Raw genomic sequence first — 12,984 nt, forward strand, 5'->3', positions numbered from 1 at the left:
CTTTCTAAATATTAATGTTTGACATCCATATAACATGACAGGTATAATGGTCGATTGATATAAGCGGAATTTGAAGTTACTGCTAAGTGATCTTTTTCTTAGAATTTTGATGAAACTAAAAAGTGTCATGTTTGCTGTTGATAAACAGTGTGGGGTTTGCTAGTCCCCCATCGGGCGCCTCCCCAGGTGGCTGATAGGGGAATGCTCTCTAGATATAGAGGGTACCGGGGAAATAAAATACCCGGGGTGGACCAAAACTGCCGGCCGCGGTGGTCTCGTGGTTCTAGGCGCTCAGTCCGGAACCGCGCGACTGCTACGGTCGCAGGTTCGAATCCTGCCTCGGGCATGGATGTGTGTGATGTCCTTAGATTAGTTAGGTTTAAGTAGTTCTAAGTTCTAGGGGACTGATGACCACAGATGTGAAGTCCCATAGTGCTCAGAGCCATTTGAACCATTTTTTGGACCAAAACTAGCATGGGCAGGAGAGGCTCGCTCAGCTGCGGTGAAGGCAACCCTCCTAGGGGTAGAGTACCCCAAAATCAAGACTCATGGTCCTCCAGGTTGGGGGTTGTGCAAAAGGCTACCAACCCACTCCTGTAAAAAAAAAAAAAAAAAAAAAAAAAAAAAACAATCGGACAGTATACTCAATGCCAGCCTCGGAAACAGGACAGGATTTACTGGAACAAAAACTGGCAAAGCTACAAGGATTTCTCTTTTGGATGAAATTTAGTCAACTTATCGAAATTGTTTTTAAAGTTGAGAGCAGAACGGTAGCTGTCACCGTTCTCGAGATATTGAATGATATGTCGGCGGAGGGGCTGTGGGGTGGCCTCGCGCGGGTCGCTCGCGATGCGACTGATGCTTCGCCCTGCTCATCGTAAATCATGTGGTTGTATCAACCGCAAATTTCGTAAACAGTTCGAGAAATCGAAACGTGTTTTCTTCCAAATGGTAACTTGTAAAGAGTCACGTATTTTGTCACATGATATATATCCAAAATATATTTATCTGCCGAACGTGAAAGTAACTACAGTTTTTCAGAATGGATGGATGAATTTTTTTAAACGGCATTTAATAGCATGTGAAATGAGAATTACACTGACATGGAACACATTATTATTTACAATATTCTAATAGACCTACAGAAGTTAAACTGTAACTGATTTGCTGGTATGTCATAAGATGTAATTTCGTATCTGCACGGGTTATTACTGCGTAATTCAGTTATTGAAAGACTTTGGTACCGAGTTCTTAAGTCATAAATATTTACAAACTACCACACAAGTTCCGAACCTACTGCTATTGATTATTTCCTTTGGTAAGTAACAAACTCTTTTTTTCTTACTGCAGTTTACTTTATTTGTTCAAGAAGCGTTTCGCCTTTTACTTTAACGCATCTTCGGTGGAATCTAGAATGATTCAATTTTGTTTTGATATGTGATACTTGAAATTGTAAAACAGTTCATATCTTATTTTTTTACATGAATAAGTGATTACTTACAGTTAATCGAATATTTGGCGGACGTCTGGGTTTCCCCTCACCTGGCCGCATACTGGAGGTTGAACTAATACTTAGCTTGTCGAACATAAGCACATTTTCATATTCGCTCTTTTCTCTTCTGTCATTAGCTGTAGACATTTTACCGAAAACTGTGATTAAAAGTCGTAACTACAGTGTGTTCACCTCTTGTCTCTTCCTATTTGTTTTGTTTATATACATATTGACAACCTAACGAATTATATGCTGAAAATCAACCTTTTTTTATATTTCTGTTCTCCTTATATCTGTATGTGTGTGTGGCTAATCAGTGAGAGTTACAGAAAATTGAAAGTGAATGCAATAGTTGCCAGAGAGTGGTTGAAAGGTTTGGTGCTCAGCTGATTTCAGTTTTGGTTTAAATGTTTTGTGGAGGAGTTCATGTAAGAGTAAACTCACTGCTTACATTAATAGATAAAATAGTAGAATAACATCTCAACAGATGATTATTATCAGAATAATAGCTCCCAACTCCTTTGTCCTCACTCTTATATGAACCCGCCCACAAAATATTTAAACCAAAACTCGAATCAGCTGAACACGAAAATTTTCAACGACACTTTGACAGATATTACATTCACATTCAACTTTCTACGCCTCATCCTACCTAACTACACACGCGCACACACACACACACACACACACACACACACACACACATATATATATATATATATATATATATATATATATATATATATATATATATATATATATATATGAACAGACTTTAGTTTTCAGCATATACTTGATTAGGTTGGCAACATGCACATAAACAAACTAAATAAGAAGAGACATAAATTGAACACACAGTAGTTACGACTCTAAATCAGTTTTTGGTAAAATATTCGCAGCTAGTGACAGAAGAATAATTGTGCTCCACACCAATTAGCCCAAAGAATATGAAAATTCTGAAGAAAAAAAATTGTAACGTGAAAATGTGCTTATGTCTCGCAAGCGATTTTATACCGCGATCTACGACCTGCGACCAAATAAGACGAAACGCAGATGCCAGCCAAAAATTCGATTAACGGTAAATAATCACTTATTCACGTAAAAGATAAGACCTGAACTGTTTCATAATCTACAAATATCACAAAGATTCCACTGGGAGTGCCTTAAAGTTAAAGGCGAAAAGCGTCTAGAGCAAATGAAATACGTTACAGGAAGAAAATGACGTTTGTTATTTACAAAACGAATATTTCTGTACTTGCGGCAAGTGATGGCCACGTAAACAAATTTCTTATTTCGTTTTGCCTTAAGACATTTTGTTTATTTGCAACGTTTAGAACGCTTTATTATTACATGCAATAACACCAGACTGCCAATTACTCTTTCCACCATCGCTAAAACAGCCTTTACAGTCAGGATGTATAGCCTTTGATAAGTCGATTTCTTTTACTGAAAGATTTTACATCCCTGATCGAATCTTTATGTCAAACACCTTGACATAAAGTACCAAATATAATATTATGTGAATCGTTTTCAGTATCCAAGTCTCACTGATCACAGTCTTGCAAGTAGTTATGAAGGACCAGTCATAATAATTGCTTTCACAGTTACCACTTTGGGCGTTATAATGCAATTGCCGATTCCATATTTGGTTACCAAAACACCGTATTTATTCTTTGATTAACCTCCTTTCCCCGACAAAAACGGTAATTAAAAATAGTTACATACGACGTTCGTGCATCCTTTAGTATGCCTGAGAATGGTCACATGATATCTGAACTCAGCGGGAAAGTCTCCACTGCACAAAAAAACGTATGGCAGCAGATGTAAAAGTGTATTACGATACATTTGCTACCGATGACTTCTATACAGATTTAAAACTGCCAGTGCATTTGGAAGTCATGGATAATACGTAACCAGTCACTGGTTATTGTTTCATGAAGGAATACATGTCTTATGGAAAATGCTACAAATGGCAGAATGGCCATAACAGTAATTAAACTTCATCATTTGCTGACATTCGCCATAAGAAAACTGTATTCAGGTTGTAGCTTTTCCCTGACACAAGGCTGTTTGCAGAGACTAATAGAAATGTATACACAAATACATCACAAGTATATGTGCTAGAGGCTATATTAAAAAAATATTCTGGCTATAAATACGCAACTGACATTTGCTGCTGGGCTGCATTAACAGGAAATACAATTCGTCTGCCAAGATGAGAAACATAGAAGTAGATATCCTCGGAGTAACGAAGCAGCTTAAATCACCTAATAAAGTCATGGCCTCCGGTCCAGATTGTATACCAGTCAGGCTCCTCTCAGAGTATGCTGATACACTAGCTCCATATTTAGCAATTACATACAACCGCTCGCGCGCAGAAAGATCCGTACCTAAAGACTGGAAAATTACTCAAGTCACACCAATAGCCGAAAAGGGAAGTAGGAGTAATCCGCTGAATTACAGGCCTATATCACTAACGTCGATTTGCAGTAGGGTTTTGGAACATATACTGTATTCAGACATTTCGAAGTACCTCGAAGAAAACGATTTATTGACACATAGTCAGCACGGTTTCGGAAAATATCGTTCTTGTGAAACACAACTAGCTCTTTATAATCAAGAAGTAATAAGTGCTATCGACAGGGGATGTGAAATTGATTCCATATTTTTAGATTTCCAGAAGGCTTTCGACACCGTTCCTCACAAGCGGCTTCTAATCAAACTGCGTGCCTACGGAGTATCGCCTCAGTTGTGCGACTGGATTCGTGATTTCCTGTCAGAAAGGTCACAGTTCGTAGTAATACACGGAAAGTCATCTAGTAAAACAGAAGTAGTATCCGGCGTTCCCCAAGGAAGTGTTATAGGCCCTGTGTTGTTCTGATCTATATTAACGATATAGGAGACTATCTCAGTAGCCGTCTTAGATTGTCTGCAGATGATGCTATCATTTACCGTCTTGTAAAGTCATCAGATGATCAAAATGACTTGCAAAATGGTTTAGATAAGATATCTGTATGGTGCGGAAAGTGGCAATTGACCCTGAATAAAGAAAACTGTAAAGTTATTCACATGAGTACTAAATTTCGATTACGCGATAAGTCACACAAATCTGAAGGCTGTAAGTTCAACTAAATACTTAGGGATTACAATTACAAATTACCTAAACTGGAACGATCACATAGATAATATTGTGGGTAGAGCAAACCAAAGACTGCGATTCATTGGCAGAACACTTAGAAGGTGCAACAGGTCTACTAAAGAGACTGCTTACACTACACTTGTCCGCCTTATTCTGGAGCATTGCTGTGCGGTGTGGGATCCGCATTAGGTGGGACTGACGGGTGACATCGAAAACGTACAAAGAAGGGCAGCTCGTTTTGTATTATCGCGAAATAGGGGAGATAGTGTCACAGACATGATAGGTGAATTGGAGTGGCAATCATTAAAACAAAGGCGTTTCTCGTTTCGACGGGATCTTCTCATGAAATTTCAATCACCAGTTTTCTCCTCCGATTGCGAAAACATTCTGTTGGCACCCACCTACATAGGGAGAAATGATCATCACGATAAAATAAGAGAAATCAGGGCTCGCACAGAAAAATTTAAGCGCTCGTTTCTCCCGCATGCTGTTCGAGAGTGGAACGGCAGAGAGACAGCTTGAAGATGGTTCATTGAACCCTCTGCCAGGCACTTTATTGTGAATAGCAGTGTAATCACGTAGATGTAGATGTAGATACAGTGCTACACAGCAGCCTATCGTGTGTAGACCTCTTCATACCTACGTAACTACTGCACCCTACATCCATTCCAATCTGCTTACTGCTGGTAAGCCTTGGTCTCTCTCTACAGTTTAGCCTCCATTACCAAGCTGATGATTCCTCGATACCTCATAATATATCCTGTCAACTAACCCCTCTTTTAGACAAGTTGTGCCATAATTTCTTCTTACTGCTCTGTTTAATTCAGTACCTCTTCTTTAGTTATACGATCTTCGTATCTGATCTTCACCATTCTTATTTTTCACCACGTTTTGAAAGCGTCCATTGTATTCTTGACAGAACTGTTCATCGTCCACGTTTCACTTACATACAAGGCTACTCTCCACACAAATACCTTCGTAAAATACTACCCAATCATTAAAATGTATATTCGATGTGAACTAAATTTCTTTTTCAAAAGCGCTTTTCTTGCTTCTGACAGTCTGCATTTCATATCCTCTCTACTTCTTCTTTCTCAGTTACTGCTTCCCTTCCAAGTTAGTGAAGTCTTAGAATTGCAGTTCGATTTCTGTAAAAGTTGTTGATAATCTTATGTTTCTGTGTTTTATTATTGATACCTCCAGAGCTTCAAAGAGTGTCTTTCAGTTAATATTGTCAAAATATTTCTCTAAATGCGCAAATGCTAAACACAGATTTGCCTTTCTTCAGTCTGTCTATTTAGCTTAGCCGTAGGATCAGTATTGCCTCTCGTGTTCAGACATTTCACAGGAATCTAACATTGTGCTCATATTACTATGTATAACCCCTCCCCCTCTCCTCTCAACATATTACTACCACCTTCTAGCCTTCTCTTATTTGCTTAGTTGTAGGTTGCCAAATGAGCTCTTGACAGTCGTTTCTCCTTTGAGCAAAGTTTTCTTTCTTCTTTCTTATTTAATGTCGGCATCAGAATTTTCCAAGTGCAAAATAATTGTTGTGATTTTGGACTCTCTGTCAACGTCATTTTTAGACAACTCTATTCCCCATGATTCACTTTATTTGCTGCATTTTTATATTTTCTCCTGTCAATTAAATTCTACATATCAAGTTTTATCCAAGCATTTCTACTGCGCCTTTTTCCCATTTACATACTCTGCTGGATTTTCCACTTCTTCTCTCAAAGATATCTTTTCGTATTGTAGCGGATTCCTTCCTCTGTGTCAGTTAGTCGTTGCCTTATGGTACCTTTAAGATTATCGAAAAACTCTGCGTTTTAACTTATTCAGGTTGCATGTCCTTAATCTGTTATTGTTTACTGTCACTTTAATTGTAAATTGCAGTTTGTAACCAATAATTTACCATCAGGCTGCGTCTGCGTTGAGAAATGGCCCATAATTTAAAATCTGGTTTCGAAAACTCTGTTCCAGGTGTGTATTACTCTTACGTAAGTCTGCAGACTTTCGTGGCCGTTGCCACTGCAGTTAAAATCTTCTGGGTTATTAGGCCGCATCATGTTTCTTCTAAAACGTTCGACGTTTCGACCCCTCTGCTGGGATCTTCCTCAGGATCTTTTGGTGTCCACTACTGCTAGAACACTGTTAGAGACGAGTGTCGCGTCTACTCTAAAGGGGCAATTTTCTGGCGTTCGTGCTGGAGAAGTGATAGTATTTGTGAAAATTCATATGGCTACCATTGGTGGGCCCTAGTCATAGGCTAATATTCCCGCTCTGATGCAGAAGAATGGGCGTTGTTGGCTAATCTCCTGTGGATGCGAATGGCGGCCCATCGTCAGTGGATAGAAAGGCACTGTTCCACACTTACGCTGGAGAAGGGTTATAGGCTGAAATGCCTGCTACCCCTATTGGTTGGTCGTCATCAGTGACTAGATTCGAAACAGACAGGGCAAGAGAGGGGGAATGTTTACCCAAAATATTATTGTCCGCCGAGGTGACTTGCAGCGCGTTGTTTATGCCGCTCTGAAAAGCTAATCATTTGCATATCACAGCATCTTGTTCCTGTCGGTTAAATTTCGCGTGTGTAGCACGTCATCTTTGTGGTGTAGCAGTTTTGAATGGCCAGTAGTGTAAATAACTATCAGATAACACTTACTGTACTATCATTATAGTCAACTGCGTTTAGGTACTACAATTTGCAATACCAAAATCTGTTATGAAAGTAACAATAAGTTTCGTTCTGGGTCGGTCGGTTTTCTAAATGAGATAGCGAACAATCGTGGACAGCAGTCATTAAATCTCCTTATGGTGAAATAAGAAAACATGTGGAAGGGTACATCGTAAAGAAAATAAAAAAAATTGGTATGTCTTCATTCAACTTCGTCTTTCCGTCATGTAGGTTCACGGTGTAGTTAATCAAACGCACCAGGCGTTTCGTTGGGTCCCGTCCCATACCTCAGTGGCACAGTGGCTGTCCGTCATTGGCTACGCTAGCGTCTGCTGCCTCCAGATGGGAACGCCAATACCGCGAGCCGCCGCGTCAACGCGGAAAACGCTTGCCTCTGCCGTTGCGCGCCTTTAGCTCACTAAAGGCGAACACCGCCCTGACCCCTAAGTGTACGAGGCCCGTTTCCTTCTTCGTCTCTGTCCGACTCGCTGCTCCGTCTCTAACGATTTCATCGTTGACGAGAAGTTAAACCTTGACCTTCCTTCCTCCCTTGTTTCGCAACAGTCATTTTTCCTGCCAGAGCGCGAAATTTCTCCTCTACGCCCCTCCGACGCCACGAATTAAATTTATTTACTCACTGAAGCTGGAAGCGCAAAACGTTGTTTCGGAACAAAAAACTGGGATATAATGCGATATTAAAATTACTGGAACTCGGGAGCGTCGGATACAGTAGGTGATCACGTTGCAGTAATAATGTAGGAAATTAATGAACAAAAGAGCGAATAAAAAAATCTACTGTTTGTTCGAGCATGAAGCAATTTGTGCGTTTACTGCGAGCCTGGTGAAGTACACACAGTTCACAGTACCACACCTTGCCATAATCAAGAGACAGTTTCTAACTCTCCACTGTTTTTCACATTCGTCAGACATCAGCAAAAACAGCCTGGGAGTTCGTTAGTGTCACTGGAATAACTTTTTGGGGTTAGGAATGGACCCTTATTCTATGACAGAGCACAATGGTGATAAGCTGTACTAAGTTTGTTTTATTCCTATTTTGTTGTTAAAGAAGCACACGGACTTACATAGATTGTGACATGACAGTTTCAGAACAGTTGTCGAGAAAACGCATTACGTCCTGTATAGCAGAAATAAGACTGAAGACTACAATATCAAATTTAAATAGAAAGCAAGAAGTAATATTTTTCTTACTTCTAGGCAGTGAAGTTGGCCGATATTACGACAAATCATCCGACTCCGGTTCTACGTTTGGTACTATTTAGAATTACAATGAAGTGTACGGAGGATGGTTAGTTTTTGTGACAAGATGAGCAAAAGATTACTCGAGTTTGCTCGAGTTCACAATGGACGCAAGCTAGTGATCCAACAATTTTGCCAGCCGGTGTGGCCGAGCGGTTCTAGGCGCTTCAGTCTAGAACCGCACGACCGCTATGGTCACAGATTCGAATCCTGCCTCGGACATGGATGTGTGCGATGTTCTTAGGCTAGTTAGGTTTAAGTAGTTCTAAGTTCTAGGGGACTGATGACCTCAGATGTTAAGTCCCATAGTGCTCAGAGCCATTTGAACCACTTGAACCAACAATTTTACGCCTCTGCCAGCGGCATTTATCTTTAGCCGCGACATGCATGGCTGCTCTCGCCCTCTGAAAATCCTATAAAAAGCTAATCAAAATCTTTACTGGTTTTATTAGCTGAAACTGTCCTATGTTTCTCCTTAGGCGAGAAAACGTGCATTCATACCTAGTCCGGAAAATATGGCGATATACGCATGCATAGATGGTGCAGTGTGTATACTTCAACGCCCTCTCAGCTCTAACAAGAACAATTAACTACGTGGCTGTTTCGTTTCTCTGCTATCAAAGCTCAACGATTCTTCGGCTGATTTCTAGCTGAATGTCAACCAAAATGAACGCAGTGTTCACACAAGATTCCTGTTTTGGCGCCGTACAGAGCGTGTTGCAATCTGTTCTACACTTGATGCTGCTTCAGAGGAGAGTCCCCGAAGTTTTTGGTATTGTGTCTTTCGTAGCAAACTATCCCCCCACCTGTGTCCTTTCGTGCTTCACGTCATAGCTTTTTCAGACCAATCGGACCGTTCTTTTCATATTGTGGAATTGTAAAGGCCTACCTTTAAACTGCGTCGAAATATCGCCTCTTTTCTCCTTCTGAGTTTATTTCAGCCAATCGGACATTTTGTGCCTGCTCCTGACGCCTAAAAATTACACGCGTGCATCACGAGCATCCCCTCGATGATCGCCTAGCGCGTTCGTTATCCCTCTCGCCACAAGTCACCGACCCCCTGTTAGAAGCCTTTCATTGTATGCGGACCGTGATGACCCAACTCACGTCTGCTTCCCAAACTAAAATGTTTCTACCAGCAGCTTTTTTCACCTTTCGCTCACTGACATGCAGAATTTGGGTTAGTTGTGTTAATGCGGTCGAATTGAATGTCATCCCTCTGCATTACATAGTGTACCTTTTTGATAGGCAAATCTGCTCATTATCGCCGAAGTATGTCAGGTGACATATCCATCTACACTACTGGCCATTAAAATTGCTACACCACGAAGATGACGTGCTACAGACGCGAAATTTAACCAACATGAAGAAGGTGCTGTGATATGCAAATGATTTACTTTTGAGAACATTCACACAAGTTTCGCGCCGGTGGCGACACCTACAACGTGCTGACATGAGGAAAGTTTCCAACTGATTTCTCATACACAAACAGCAGTTGACCGGCGTTGCCTGGTGAAACGTTGTTGTGATGACTCGTGTAAGGAGGAGAAATGCGTACCATCACGTTTCCGACTTCGATAAAGGTCGGATTGTAGCTTAGAATGGCACATTTTTAGCCATAGCATGTAAATTTATTTTTTCTTAATCAGAGAACCCTGTTTAATAAAGCATGAAAGCCAATGCAAGTTATCTTGTGCGCGGTCGCATGTGATCGCTGGTGGGACACAGAAAGGATGTCTAGTCTTTTGTTAATTACTTCTTCTGTTATCTGTTCTGGAATGGAGTCGAGGGAGAGCCTCGCGCGGTACACTGGCCGCTCTAATTTAAACTCTTTAATTTTATAAAAAGTCACTGCGCACTGCAGGCCGCATACTCGCGCATACTAGTAATTATATAAGGAAATTTCCACTGCGCACGGACGAGATACCGACGTGCGGATAATCAACATATCACTAGTGATTAATATTGTATTCCCAATGTAAGTAGCATAGTGCACTTCAGTAATTATAGTTATGATTAACGCTATTGTGATTTCATTATTTGTTTAAATTATGATCCTAAAATTTCAGTATTATATGTAAACTGTATTTTCAGTATTTATCTCATTTTAGCTCAGAAATAACATGGCCCACGAACCTCCTTCTTACGGCGTTATTTACATAGCCTATCGCGATTGCGGTTTATCGTTTCGCGACATTGCTGCTCGCGTTGATCGAGATCCAATGACTGTTGGCAGAATATGGAATCGGTGGGTTCAGGAGCGTAACACGGAACGCCGTGCTGGATCCCAACGGCCTCGTATCACTAGCAGTCGAGATGACAGGCATCTTATCCACATGGCTCTAACGAATCGTGCAGCGACGTCTCGATCCTTGAGTCAACACATGGGGACGTTTGCAAGACAACAACCATCTGCACGAACAGTTCGACGACGTTTGCAGCAGCATGGACTATCAGCTCGGAGACCATGGCTGCGGTTACCCTTGACGCTGCATCACAGACAGGAGCGCCAGCGATGGTGTACTTGACGACTAACCTGGGTGCTCGAATGGCAAAACGTCACTTTTTCGGATGAATCCATCATGATGGTCACATCCGTGTTTGGCGACATCGCGGTGAACGCACGTTGGAAGGGTGTATTCGCCATCGCCATACTGGCGTATGACCCGGCGTGATGGCATGGGGTGCCATTGGTTACACGTCTCGGTCACCTCTTGTTCGCATTGACGGCACTTTGATGAACAGTGGACGTTACACTTCAGATGTGTTATGACCCGTGGCACTACCCTTCATTCGATCCCTGCGAAACCCTACATTTTAGCAGGATAAAGCACGACCGCATGTTGCAGGTCCTGTAAGGGCGTTTCTGGATACAGAAAATGTTGGACTGCTGCCCTGGCCAGCACATTCTCCAGATCTCTCACCAATTGAAAACGGCTGGTCAATAGTGGCCGAGCAACTGGCTCGTCACAATACGCCAGTCACTACTCTTGCTGAACTGTGGTATCGTGTTGAAGCTGCATGGGCAGCTGTACCTGTACACGCCATCCAAGCTATGTTTGACTCAATGCCCAGGCGTATCAATGCCGTTATTACGGCCAGAGGTGGTTGTTCTTGGTACTGATTTCTCAGGATGTATGGACCCAAATTGCGTGAAAATGTAATCACATGCCAGTTGTAGTATAATATATTAGTCCAATGAATACCCGTTTGTGATCTGCATTTCTTCTTGGTGTAGCAATTTTAATGGCCAGTAGTGTACTTGTCACGACATATAAAAATCTCATTTAAGGCGCGAAATTGACATTCGTTCAAGCTGCCACCTTACAAGCTATAAAGCAGGTGTCAGTGAACTTCTCTACATCTTCCTCTCCAGAATAGTAAGAATTATTCGACTTATACGCCATACTGCGTCTTTTTAACTCATCTGTGCGTTGTGCAGTCCGATGCACTGCGTAGAAAGAAAACGTTTTCAACTTCGCTATCAGATGCTACCCCCCCATGAACCATGGACCTTGCCGTTGGTGGGGAGGCTTGCGTGCCTCAGCGATACAGATAGCCGTACCGTAGGTGCAACCACAACGGAGGGGTATCTGTTGAGAGGCCAGACAAACGTGTGGTTCCTGAAGAGGGGCAGCAGCCTTTTCAGTAGTTGCAAGGGCAACAGTCTGGATGATTGACTGATCTGGCCTTGTAACAATAACCAAAACGGCCTTGCTGTGCTGGTACTGCGAACGGCTGAAAGCAAGGGGAAACTACAGCTGTAATTTTTCCCGAGGGCATGCAGCTTTACTGTATGATTACATGATGATGGCGTCCTCTTGGGTAAAATATTCCGGAGGTAAAATAGTCCCCCATTCGGATCTCCGGGCGGGGACTACTCAGGAGGATGTTGTTATCAGGAGAAAGAAAACTGGCATTCTACGGATCGGAGCGTGGAATGTCAGATCCCTTAATCGGGCAGGTAGGTTAGAAAATTTAAAAAGGGAAATGGATAGGTTGAAGTTAGATATAGTGGGAATTAGTGAAGTTCGGTGGCAGGAGGAACAAGACTTCTGGTCAGGTGACTACAGGGTTATAAACACAAAATCAAATAGGGGTAATGCAGGAGTAGGTTTAATAATGAATAGGAAAATAGGAATGCGGGTAAGCTACTACAAACAGCATAGTGAACGCATTATTGTGGCCAAGATAGATACGAAGCCCACACCTACTACAGTAGTACAAGTTTATATGCCAACTAGCTCTGCAGATGACGAAGAAATTGAAGAAATGTATGATGAAATAAAAGAAATTATTCAGATTGTGAAGGGAGACGAAAATTTAATAGTCATGGGTGACTGGAATTCGAGTGTAGGAAAAGGGAGAGAAGGAAACATAGTAGGTGAATATGGATTGGGGGACAGAAATGAAAGA

Source organism: Schistocerca piceifrons, chromosome 5, assembly GCF_021461385.2.
Source record: "Schistocerca piceifrons isolate TAMUIC-IGC-003096 chromosome 5, iqSchPice1.1, whole genome shotgun sequence".
Classification (NCBI taxonomy): domain Eukaryota; kingdom Metazoa; phylum Arthropoda; class Insecta; order Orthoptera; family Acrididae; genus Schistocerca; species Schistocerca piceifrons.